The sequence below is a fragment of the Callospermophilus lateralis genome, unplaced genomic scaffold (assembly GCF_048772815.1).
Source record: "Callospermophilus lateralis isolate mCalLat2 unplaced genomic scaffold, mCalLat2.hap1 Scaffold_45, whole genome shotgun sequence".
Lineage (NCBI taxonomy): Eukaryota > Metazoa > Chordata > Mammalia > Rodentia > Sciuridae > Callospermophilus > Callospermophilus lateralis.
Window position 1 is genome coordinate 4,735,492 of NW_027514398.1, and position 11,897 is coordinate 4,747,388.

The window sequence follows — 11,897 nt, forward strand, 5'->3', positions numbered from 1 at the left end:
TGGTTTTTACTCTTTTTACTCATCCCCAGGTACTATGTTAGTTCATGCCTGTGTCATCTTTTCTGTTTCTAACCTAGATCATCTGTCTTCATTCTCCATTTTTTATATTTGTATATAACTTATTTCAAATTCTTAGTAGTTTTCTCTATAGCCGCTTGAGTGGACTTTCTAAAATATAAGTCTGTCCATGTCAATATGTGCCTGTGGTTTATGAAGAATTTGCTTTCTGTTTGATGACCTGTTCTTTTTTTCTTCCTTCTATCTTTTTAATAGTTTAAATATTTTTAATTATTTTCCTCATCCCCTGTATAAGCTTGATGTAATCATAAATTATAATGGAATTATAATTATATAATTATAATTATATTCATGTTCTCATAATTTAAAGGCCATGGTATATATTCTGGATTTAACAAAAACCTGACATAGATTAATAGGTTTATTATTTTTTTAATGGGCTTTAAGTAGCTCCTGAATCAGATAACTGTTGTGGCATTGTATGTTAGTACTTCATGTACTGTGAACTCCACAAGACATTCATTCAATTTATACACATATTTAAAGTTTCTGTAGTTCTGCATTCTACACTGTTGGTTTCTTATTTGAAATTATTTTCATTCTATTTGAACATTGTCCTTTAATGATAGATTTGATTAGTGTATCAAAGGTAGTACAAGGATAAACAGAAAATAGTATTTTATTCACTAAATATTGCTACCTTTATAATCTGTATTAGGTTGACATGAACTTCATGATTAGAGTTAAAACCAGTTTCCATTTTTAAAAGATCTTTCTTTTGGCTACTGAATTTTGACTGTTACTTAGTTTTAGCAATTTAAAAATATCCAATTAATTACCATCTGTTTTAAATTTTTTCTTTAAGGAGTCCATTTTCATTGTTGTTTCGTCTTATCCCTCTTCTAGTTTCTGTAATCCTTTCTCTGTTTTTTTAACAGTTGTATTGGGAAGTGCCTAGGTGTAGTTTTCCCCACCCCACCCACTTTTCCTCTTGCAGTTATGTTGCTTGGGCCATTAAACACTTCTTGAATTTTCGAGTCTTTTTCTAAATGTTGATTTTACCTCATTCTCTCTTCTGATTATAATAATGCATATTAGAATTTGATTTCCCCTGCCTCCTACATTCTGGATTTACTTCTTCTGGATATTTTCTTCTGACCTGTGTTAAAAGCTCTAGGATTTATTTCACTTCCCAAATCTGCTGCTAAAATCATTCATTGAGTTTAGGATTTTAAAAAATTCAGGGTTTAAAATATTATTTTAGTTGTAGATGGACACAATATTTTATTTTTTATAGGATTTTTTTAAGAGAGAGAGAGAAAGAGAATTTTAATATTTATTTTTTAGTTTTTGGCAGACACAACATCTTTGTTTGCATGGGGTGCTGAGGATTGAACCCGGGCCGCACGCATGCCAGGCAAGCACGCTACCGCTTGAGCCACATCCCCAACCCGACACAATATTTTATTTATTTTATGTGGTGTTGAGGACTGATCCCAGTGCCCCACACATGTGGGGCCTGTGCTTCACCACTGAGCCACAACCCCAGTCCTATTTCAGTACTACAGCTCAAACCCAGGACCTTGAGCCATGTGCTCTACTATTGAGCTACCTCCCCAGACTCCTTGCTCTTTCTCATAAGGGACTAGGGTCTTACTGCTTTCCAAGCTATCTTTAATCTCATAATTCTGCCTCTGCCTCCTGAGTATCTTCGACTGTAGGTAGGTCACCACACCCAACTATTTCTTGGTTTTATAGTTTCTAATCCTTTGACAAAATTAATAATCTTTTTTTTTCCTCTTTTGTGGTGCTGGGGTTTGAACCCAGAGCCTTGTGCATGCAAGGCAGCACTCTACCAACTAAACTATATTCCCAGCCCTGAAATTCATAATCTTGACTTTACTTTTTTGACTATATAAAGCACAGTGATTTTAAAACATGTGCGGATAACCCCATTAGCTGGTTTCCTTTTCTGTGGGATTTTTTCTCACAGAATTTTGTCTTATGGAGTACCTGGTCAGTTTTGATTGGCCAACATTGTTGTGGTAATTATAGATGAAATTTGAGGACTAAGACGAAGTTATCTTCTTATAGAAAAGTGTTGAGGTTACTTGAGTAAGATTGTCACTTTAAACTTAGTCAGCAATTAAGATAATTAAAAAATGACTTGTCTTTTCAATGTTTCAGTATTGTTCCTTTTGGATTTTTTTGCCTGTTCATCACTTAAGTGTGCAGTACTTTCTAATCTAAACTCAAAGGCTAGGGCATTTATTAAGGGTCCCTTTATTGGTAGCCTCATGTTTCCTCAAAGCCCAGGAAATTAATGAAGGCTTGGTTCAGACTCATATCTTTGTGTTATCTTCAATAGGAGAAAAGTACCTTAAAGTGCCAGCCTTACTTGTAATTCTGAGATTCCTTTTTCTAATGGATCTTGGCCACATACATATATCTTCACTGACTTTTTAGCTTGGATCCCTTCAAACACAATTTTATATTCTTATAAAGATGTTTTGATTGTTCTTAGTGCTCTCAGACTAACTCTTTGATAATTGGAAACAAAATTCTCTCTGTCCTTCAAGATTCAGTTTTCTCCATATTCCTTCTTAAGCCAGTGGGGAAAATTATTATATTCCTTTAAGCATCATTTATACCTGAAACAGTGAGCTCTTTTATTCTTTAGCATCTTACAAGGTAACTAGTATATTATAGCCACTCATAAAATACTTGCTGAAGAATTAAATGAGAAGCTATATAAGAATATATAATCCCCTTTTTCTATTTGGTATCAGTAATCCTTTTTCACTGTAGTTCTTCTGATTTATGGAAAATTAAGTTTCAAGTTAATTATCTTTTGAATTGGAACTATGGCTAAAGTAGTACAAGGATAGCAGAAAATAGTATTTTTTAAATCATTAAATGTGGCTACTTTTGTGTCTGTAGATGAACATCTTGAGTTTCATGATCAGAGTTAAAACTTGTCAGTAGATAATACTCTGATAGTGGGTCAGTTTGGCTTCTTTTTCTGGTTGATAGACATTATCAAAACTCAGATTTGTCTTTTTGCTTAATTTACAATTCTAAAGTGTGAAAAATGTTCTGTGGTTAATTGCATAGCTAAAAGACATATTCTAGAAGATTTTTTCTTTGACTGACTATATGTTTATTATGGTACCAGTCTTGGATTGAGAAAAGAGTTCCTCCATGACAAAGATATACTTAGTGTTCTACCCATGGCAGAAACAAGAAAAGAATTATCCCCTGCTTTATCCTAATATGTTTAATTATGTTAGGTTGATCAGTCCTGATCTTCCACATTGAAGTAAAGTGAATTTTTATTATCTTACACACAGGAGACTTGCCCTTGGGGCACATGTTGTTTTCACATTTATTTTATTTACTGGTAAGTAGAGAATTAAGAGGAGAAGTTAGAAAATGTAAGTGATTTGCCAGAGTTTGATTTATGAAATTGCAGGTTTGAATTCCCATTTTATGTGCCTAAGCATTTTATAGAATTGTGGGAAGTGATGTTCACAAAGAGAAACTTTTGATTTGATAACTGGCTTTATTTTAGGAAACTGAGTCAAGAAGAATGTGAGAGACTAGAAAAAGAGCAGCAGCTGTCAGCTGCAGATGAAAAGGTGATTTCCGATGTACAGGAAGTTAAAAATTACAAGTGAGTTCAGTTTCTAAAGGAGGGTGTCAATGTAATGAATTAGTGTTAGCTTTCTTTTTAATCTTTTTTTACATTATGTAGATAGAAGAAAATAGCATGGAAGTATAAATAATGAGAGGATATGAACACATTCAATTCACACAGGAGAAAAAATAAATTGCAACTTAACAAATGAAAAATGTTAACAAAAATTTACTTGTACCCAATGGGCAAGACCATAGGGAACTTGGTCAATGCAAACAGTTCTGGGGGTTTTGTATGTTGTAGTAATTCTTAAGAAATCAGTTTGCTGTGTGTTATATCAAGACCCACAAAAGTGTGGCATTTGATAGACCTTGGAAATCTTCTATGGATATAATTTGAATAAAAGAAAAAAAGTTTTAAGGAGGAAGATATTTCTAGCAGAATTACTTGAGAACACACTATTAAGAAGTTAAGGAAATTATAATTTATCAATTCAGAATCTCTAGCAATTAAATGATAAAGAAGTTATTAGTATTAGGTTTTTATTTTATTTTATTTATTTATTTATTTATTTATTTTTGGTGCTTTACTACTAAGCTACATCCTTAGACCTTTTTTTTTTTTTACTTTGAGACAGGGTCTCAGTTGCATAGGTTCCCACTTAATTGCTGAGACTGACCTCGAACTTGTGATCTTCCAGCCTCAGCTTCCCAATCATTGGGATTACTGGCATGTGGCATTGCACCTGGTCTGTACTATTAGTTTTGATCACACTGGATTCATATAACTATAGAAATGTTTTTCTTATGTATGATAAAAGTCTTTAAAAGTATAGCTGATGGAATAAAGAGAAAATGGTCAGAATGTTTCAAATTTTATTCAATTGTTGTAATTCTTAGGCGGAGAATTGAAGAGATGGAAGAAGAATTACAGAAAACTGAGCACTCATTTAAAAACCAGGTAGTAATTAATACTGTCCTGTAGTTGCAGAATTCTTTGATATCTAATACAGACAATTATAGGCTATAATAATGAGTCCCTAAAAACGTTTTTTTAATGTGTTGTCTTTTTCAGATTGCTATGCATGAGAAGAAAGCTCATGATAATTGGGTAAGATTTTTTCCCCCTTTTCTTTATTTTTTGCATAGCCTACCGCAACTGAATTTGAATATTTTTTCTTTAATAGCTCAAAGCTCGTTCTGCAGAAAGAGCTATAGCTGAAGAGAAAAGGGAAGTTGCTAATTTGAGACAGAAGTATGTGATTTTTGTGTCTTACTGTATGTTTTATAGTGTTTTAAGGTTATGCTAGATATTATTTAGGATTGCTGTTTCATAATTCAACCCATTCTTTCTCAATATTCAAGACTACTGGAAATGACCCAAAAGATGGCAATGCGGCAAGATGAACCTGTGATTGTAAAACCAATGCCGGGGAGACCAAATTTACAAAATCCTCCTCGGAGAGGTAGGGGGCACTTTGTAAAAGGAGCTATTTTATTTCTTGGTGCAGAATGTATGTAAATTACTTTTTATTTCTGTGTGTAATGGTTATGAAATAATCTGAATGATTTGCTAGAGCGGGAGATCTGGGGGTTGGTGTCTTGGAGAAGGCTGCCTTAAAGTAGTAACACGGCATTGTTGTCTTTAGGTCCACTGAGCCATGATGGCTCTTTTGGTCTATCCCCCGTGAGTGGTGGAGAATGTTCCCCTCCACTGACAGCAGAGCCAGCTGGGAGACCTCCTTCTGCTACTCTTAATCAAAGAGATATGCCTAGAAATGGAATTGGTGAGCATTCACATGTTGCTTTACAGTAAACTTCTTCAAGGTTTTGGGTTTTTTTTCCCTTTTGAATATTCTAATGAAAACATAGAATTTGGGCCTGTACAATATATAGAAGATAATTTCTTACTTTATCTTAGTGAATGTTTTCTGTAAAATCTGTTCTAGAATAGAAAACAATTTTTTTTTCCTGGAGGTCCCTGTATTGTTTTTTTCTTTTAAATTTTACACTGTGAAGTGTAAACCTTTATCTTTAAATTAAATCTCTATGGTGTTCCTTTCCCAAATATTATAAAAGTAGCCTTAAACTTTATGTAGCATACATATTTCCAATATGAAATACTGAGTCTTATTTCCAATTCCAAATAGGACTGTAGTCTTGGTAAGATTGGAAGTCAGGTTATACAGACTAAAGAAAAGCCAACCAACACATACTTCAAGTCTATAGCTTAAAGTTTAGGACCAGTACGTATTAATTTGCTGTTCTATCAACCCAAGGCAGTTTTATTTTACTTAAGTCTCTTCATAAATTGTGATTTTCGTATTGGGAAACCCATTTTTTATAAAAAATATTTTTAATTGTAGATGGTGTGGTGCTGAGAATCAAACCCAGTGCCTCACACATGCTAGGCAAACACTCTACAACTGAGCTATGACCCCAACCCCTGGGCAACCCATTTTTAATGTTGCTTTCTAGTTATTGTTGAACCCTGACCTGTCCACCAGTGGTTTATTTCTTCTGAAAAATACATACAAGGGCTCTGATCATTCTTTCCCAAGGGTCAATGGATGGACCTTTACCTCGTACTCAATGGTCTTCTGAGGCATCTGGGAAACCCGTTGCCTCTGGTAAAGAGACCAAGTAATTTCAAAGAATCTGTAATTGTGGATGCACGATTTTTATTCTTTTCATGTTAGAATAAGTCTGAATCCATTCTTTGATCTCTTACAGACCCAGGATGTGGTCCAGCTCACATGAACAGCAACTCCAGAAGTTCTTCTCCAGCTAAGGTGACGGATGAGGGCAAGGTAAGTTCTGTAGTTACTGTGAATCACGTGGTCGTGCAGGAACATGTTGCTTTCCTACAGTACTTGCTCTTTGCTTTATCCTTCTTTGTGTTCTATTTGTACTATCCCATTTGTTTTTTTAAAAAGGAAACTGTTCCCCAAGAACCTGAGACCCACTCAGTTTCTACCATTACTTCTTTGACTGAGCATCCAGTTGGAGTAAGTACTTAGAGGTTGAGAACTGAATTGGGTTTTATTCTGTGCATTTCTGGGAAGGATATTCAGAGCATGACACTGATCATGTTTGCTTTAAACTGCATGCAATTTTGAGCTTACTTTTCTCCTTAACTTGGAAATGTGGCTTAAGTGTGTACAACTATAACGAACTACAGAATGTAAAAAGTTATCACTCTAACTTTATATGGTGTTTTGTGTTGAATGTTCTAAGGCAAAGTAAATTCATTATAAATTATATAATTCATCATTTTTATTTTTGTTTGGAAGAATGCTATTTAAGAATTCCTCCATTTGAGCAAACCCTATTTTGAGTGATTTGAATTAGATTGGTGTCAGATTTTCTGAAAGTGAAATACTGTTTCAGTGCAACAATGATAATCTGAAATGACCTCTTGAGCCAGTCCCAAGCAATGGTCTCATTTGTTCACATAAGTGCATTCTCTTGTAACTGTGTTGCTATTATATCTGGTAGGTCTTCTGCAGCTCTATAATAAAATAAATTTTTAATTGTTTAGTTTCAAACCCACTACTCATAGAAAATGATAAATCAATATCTCAAATGGTGTACAGTAAATGAAAGTAAATATTAAAGCCTTGTCTTCCTAATTTGTGTATATAGCATTGTGTTGGAAAATACTTCTCAAGTTCCAGTGTATACATATTCCAGGAACATACATCTCTGGAGCAATCTAAGGGCAGCTTAGATAAGACCCCCAAACCCCTTTGTAGTAGAAGATTTAAAAGAGAGCAAAGACCTGTTGTTAGAGAGGAGTAGAGGTGGGAAAGCATGGCTTGGAGGCAAACCTGGGATTGAGATCCTTTAATATGCAGTGTGGCCTTCAACAAATTATGATAATTCATTTGCTTTTGTTCCCTCTTATTTAAAACAAGACAGTCTACTTAAAGATCTCAGAGGTTGAATAATATATGAAAGACGTACTGAAGATACTCTGAATTGTAGCTATTATTACATGGGTAGAGAATGGATTTTTCATTTTATTCTGCTCATTCTTAATATGGAAGTAATGAGCTACTGTGATGAAAGGGAAGTGATGGGGAGGGGGGGGAACTCCCTTTGAAATAGGTTGTAGTGAATACAGCATGACATACTGGTCAGAAATCACCTCTGTTAATAACCTCTGCCAGTCCTCTTGCCTTTCCCTTTCCTGTGCAGATATAATCAGTAACAAACTGCTCCCTCTTGTGGAATCCTTCTAACTTCTGTAAGCTGTCAGTGGGAATACACAGGAGGGGTGGGTAGAGTTTTGTTGCACTGATGGTGTTCTCTGGACAGGTGCCTGTTTTGGGTTTTAGCTTTTATCGGTGTTGGTACTTTGTCTTAATACATAGGAATTTTAAAACTGTTAACTGCTTTCAAATCTTAAATTGCAGGTTAATATGGCTATGAAAGGGCCCCCTCCTATCTCAGGGGTACCCTTCATGGGCCCCCCTATGGGACCCCCGATGGGACGGCCTCCACCACCTCCCTTTTGGTATGGACCGCCATTTCAGCTCGGTGGGCCTTTTGGGCCTCGGCCAATTCCTCCACCATTTGGTATGATGATCTGAACAGTAGTGATTGACTTATAAATCACATTCATCTTTCATTTCTATTGCTTGCTTAAACAGTTGGTTGCTATCTCAGGTCTTAACAATGAAAGGATACAGCTGAGTACATTTTAACTTTTCCTCCAGTTTTCTGGGACATATGGGACACTACATAATCTTATACTGAGATAGGCAATAGCTATCTCATAGACAAGGATAAGGGGCTATATAGAGAAAAGCCAGAAATATTACTTCTGCAGATGTTTGTTGAAAATATGTTGATATGCACTGCAATAGATGGAAAGGTGGATGAGACACATGCCATAACTTAAAATTTTGTCACAGATATGAAAATCCTATAGCATAAAGTTTGTAATCACCCATAATGGAAGCATAAGCAGTAGGTTATAGAATATAGAAAAGGAAAAGTCAAACCCTGCTTACCTTGAGAAAAGTCAGAGGGAAGTGTTAAAGAGGAGGATTTAACAGTGACCTAATAAATGTTGCTGATTTAATTAGGTGGCTGTGGAAGGCCTTTTCCAGGAAGGCATGCACCTTGATTCTGATGGCATGTGTAAAGTCCATGCTGAAATACTTCATGAATTTTTAATGGATACAGTAATAAATAGTGGGATTTCCTTTTATCAAAATTTCTTTGATGTAGTAAAGTTCTTATTTCATAATCTATCATCATGTCATGGTAATATAGTACTTCCAAATATAAATGGAGCTCTTGTGAGATAGAAATAATTCTGCAATTATATAGTAGGGAAAGAAAACAGATAAGCCTGGAGCTAGGTAGAGCCATGTTTAAATCCTTAATATGTTGCTTCATGGCTGGTTGGCCAGGCTATAACCTAAACTTGTTCCATTTCAGTTTGCCTCATCTGGCAAGTCAGGATGTTCACCAGTTGATGTTCTAGGCTTGGGAGAAATTAAAGACTATATTAACATACTTGAAATCACCCAAGTTCAGAAATTTCTGGGTATTTACATAACTTCCTTTTTATTTTCCAGGTCCTAGTATGCGTCCACCAATAGGCTTCAGAGAATATGCACCAGGTGTTCCACCTGGACAATGGGATTTGCCTTTTGACCCTCGTGATTTTTTTCCAGGACCTGCACCATTTAGACCTTTAGGCTCATTTGGCCCAAGAGAGTACTTCATTCCTGGTGCCCCATTACCACCTCCAACTCATGGTCCCCAAGACTATGGGCCACCACCTGCTGCAAAAGACTTAATGTCTTCAGGCTTTAAAGATGAACCTCCACCTACACCCGATTCTCAGAGTAGTGAGGGCTGTTCACAGGCCTTAAAACAGGGCCCATAAAATTAACCTCTGACACTTAGTCAGAAAGTGGACTATGAACTATTCATTGTGTTGAAGGATTATTGGCTTCAAAATATAAAAGTTTATTTTAAATGGTTTATGTTTTTAGAATGAAGCTGCCTTGGTGCAGTATACATTTGGAGCCAAAATATTTTCCCCCTAAATATCCCCCACTTAAACTAGAGTATCCTTCCAACTTTAAAATGTGCAATAAGGAATACCTTTGTTTTAGTTAATGTAGCATATACAATTGCTAAATGATTTAGAATGTCATAATTATGGACATTTCCTGTGGAAATGCTTTAAGAACATGTATTTCCATTATCCTCTTTTTAGTGTATTCCAGTTGATAACAGAGAAATGGTGTTTTATAAGCTTGATTTTTCTCTTTAAATATCTGGTCGCAGAGACTGTTACGCTAAAAAATGTTTACTCAAAGATCATAAACTTCATTTTCCTTCTTGCTGAAGTTCTTTGTTGTAATAGTTCATAAAAAATTGTTTATTAATATTTCCCAAGTGTCTGTTGATTCATTGGATTGTCATGAAACTTTGTGCCATTGGGGAAGCATGTAAACTCACTCTCAGAACTGAAGATGGTGACTTGGCAGCATATTTCCTGTTGCTCACTGTTAAGGAGGCTGGACCTTGGTCAACTGTGGACTTATACAGAGGAATTTATTTTACTTGTGAGAAGTCTTGTGGCTCTATTTTTGTAGCACATTCATGTACTTTTTTCTAACCACTGTCCATGTGAGAATAGTTTTCTGAGAATGAGTTTACATTAGTAGTAAGAGTTGTTTGACCTGAAGTTCTACTGCTTTTGCCATTATTGCATTATAACAGTAAAATATAGGGTGGTATGTTGTGTCTATAAAACATAAGGAAATTTCTTTTAAAAAATGTACACACACACTCTTCTCTTTCCCATACCTTGCCACTGATTTTCAAGAAATAAGATAAAAAAATTAGAAAAGTATAATCCTCTGAGAAAGAATGAATGAAACTCTAAGGCTTATAATGTCTTTAATCAGCAACTATGGGCTGAATTAAATTCTTTTTTTTACAGATACTCAAATATATTTTATTTAAAAATCAATTAAAGCAAGTCCTGAATCTGTAACTACTGTCTTTAAAACAATGTTTCTAAGAACTAGCTCTCCAAAGCTGTAATTTTAATTACAGCAATTTTAACAGTACATTTTAAGAGGTTTAAGATTTAAATAAAATTATAAAAGCCTGGTACTTTTGTTTACTGCTAGACCATATTCTTCCATTCTTTAAAGTTCTAGAAAGTAATAGGATTGTTGAAACCTAGACCATATCATTGTTCTTTTTATGTCCCCTAAGTATTCTCAAAATAGGGGCAAAAGCTTCAGTGTGAAACAAAATCTCTAAACTACTGAAGATGACTCAGAATCAAAAAGAATTTGAGTCCGTTAGGAAGAATTCAATCTACATAGCCTCCATTTAATATCAGAAGCAGCAGCTGTGTGTAAGAGGAAAACCATATAATAGCTTATGCCATTTTTAACCATGTAAAATAAAATTTAAGTCACAAACACCAATTTTGAATGTATCTTTCAACCTCTATAGGACACAAGGCAATGCTGAAGTTACTATAACTTCTAATTTTAAAATAGCATTTAAATAAAGGTGATGTCAGCTAGGAAGATAGATTTTCAAGGAAAGGCAGATTTTTTTTTTTATTCAAAGCAACAGTAGTTTTCCCTCTAAAGCCTTTTTTGTATTTATTCTATTAGTAAGCTATAATGCGTTCTACGTAGTTTATCTGAGCAGTTCTGAACCCACCCATAGTTGCCTCTTCTTACATCCATCTGATTGTACCACTTCTGCAGCAAAGCCCAAGGTAGCTGCCCATATACCAGTTGTGAGAGAATACTGTCCCTTAATTCAATTATACTTTTGTATCTCAAAAGTTTTAGAAGTCCTCTCCAGCAAATTGTGTTTGAGTTTAGTTACTAAAATCATTTCATTTGTGAAGCAGTAGTGTTTCAACCTGAAAGTATTACTGCTATAGTTGTAATTATTGTCCAGTGACTCATCCCCTCCCACACTAGAAAGTAAATTTAAACAACTAATTTGTGAGATACAGATTGTTTTGTGTTAATTGCTTCAAGATAAAACCACCTTTTTTGGCAGGGGAGGTTTGGTCATTTAGGTCTGAATTAAAGCTAAGCTGATGACAATGTTCAATTTAAGTTTGTTTAATGCTGATGAAAGACATTCATACAAAGCATCCTCTTTTTTTTCACATAACCCCGTTCTTTGGTGGCAGCTGGGGTTGTGGCTCAGAGGTAGAGTACTTGCCTAGCGCA

General features: G+C 35.0%; 1 long non-coding RNA gene across 1 annotated transcript; it reads left to right on the plus strand.

The window, feature by feature from the left end:
• The first annotated feature begins 4,593 nt into the window (after positions 1-4,593).
• Positions 4,594-5,087, plus strand: LOC143388828 (uncharacterized). Its single transcript, XR_013090075.1, has 4 exons — positions 4,594-4,615; positions 4,730-4,765; positions 4,842-4,909; positions 5,020-5,087. It is a non-coding gene; the product is annotated as an uncharacterized LOC143388828 (long non-coding RNA).
• Positions 5,088-11,897: the final 6,810 nt, after the last annotated feature.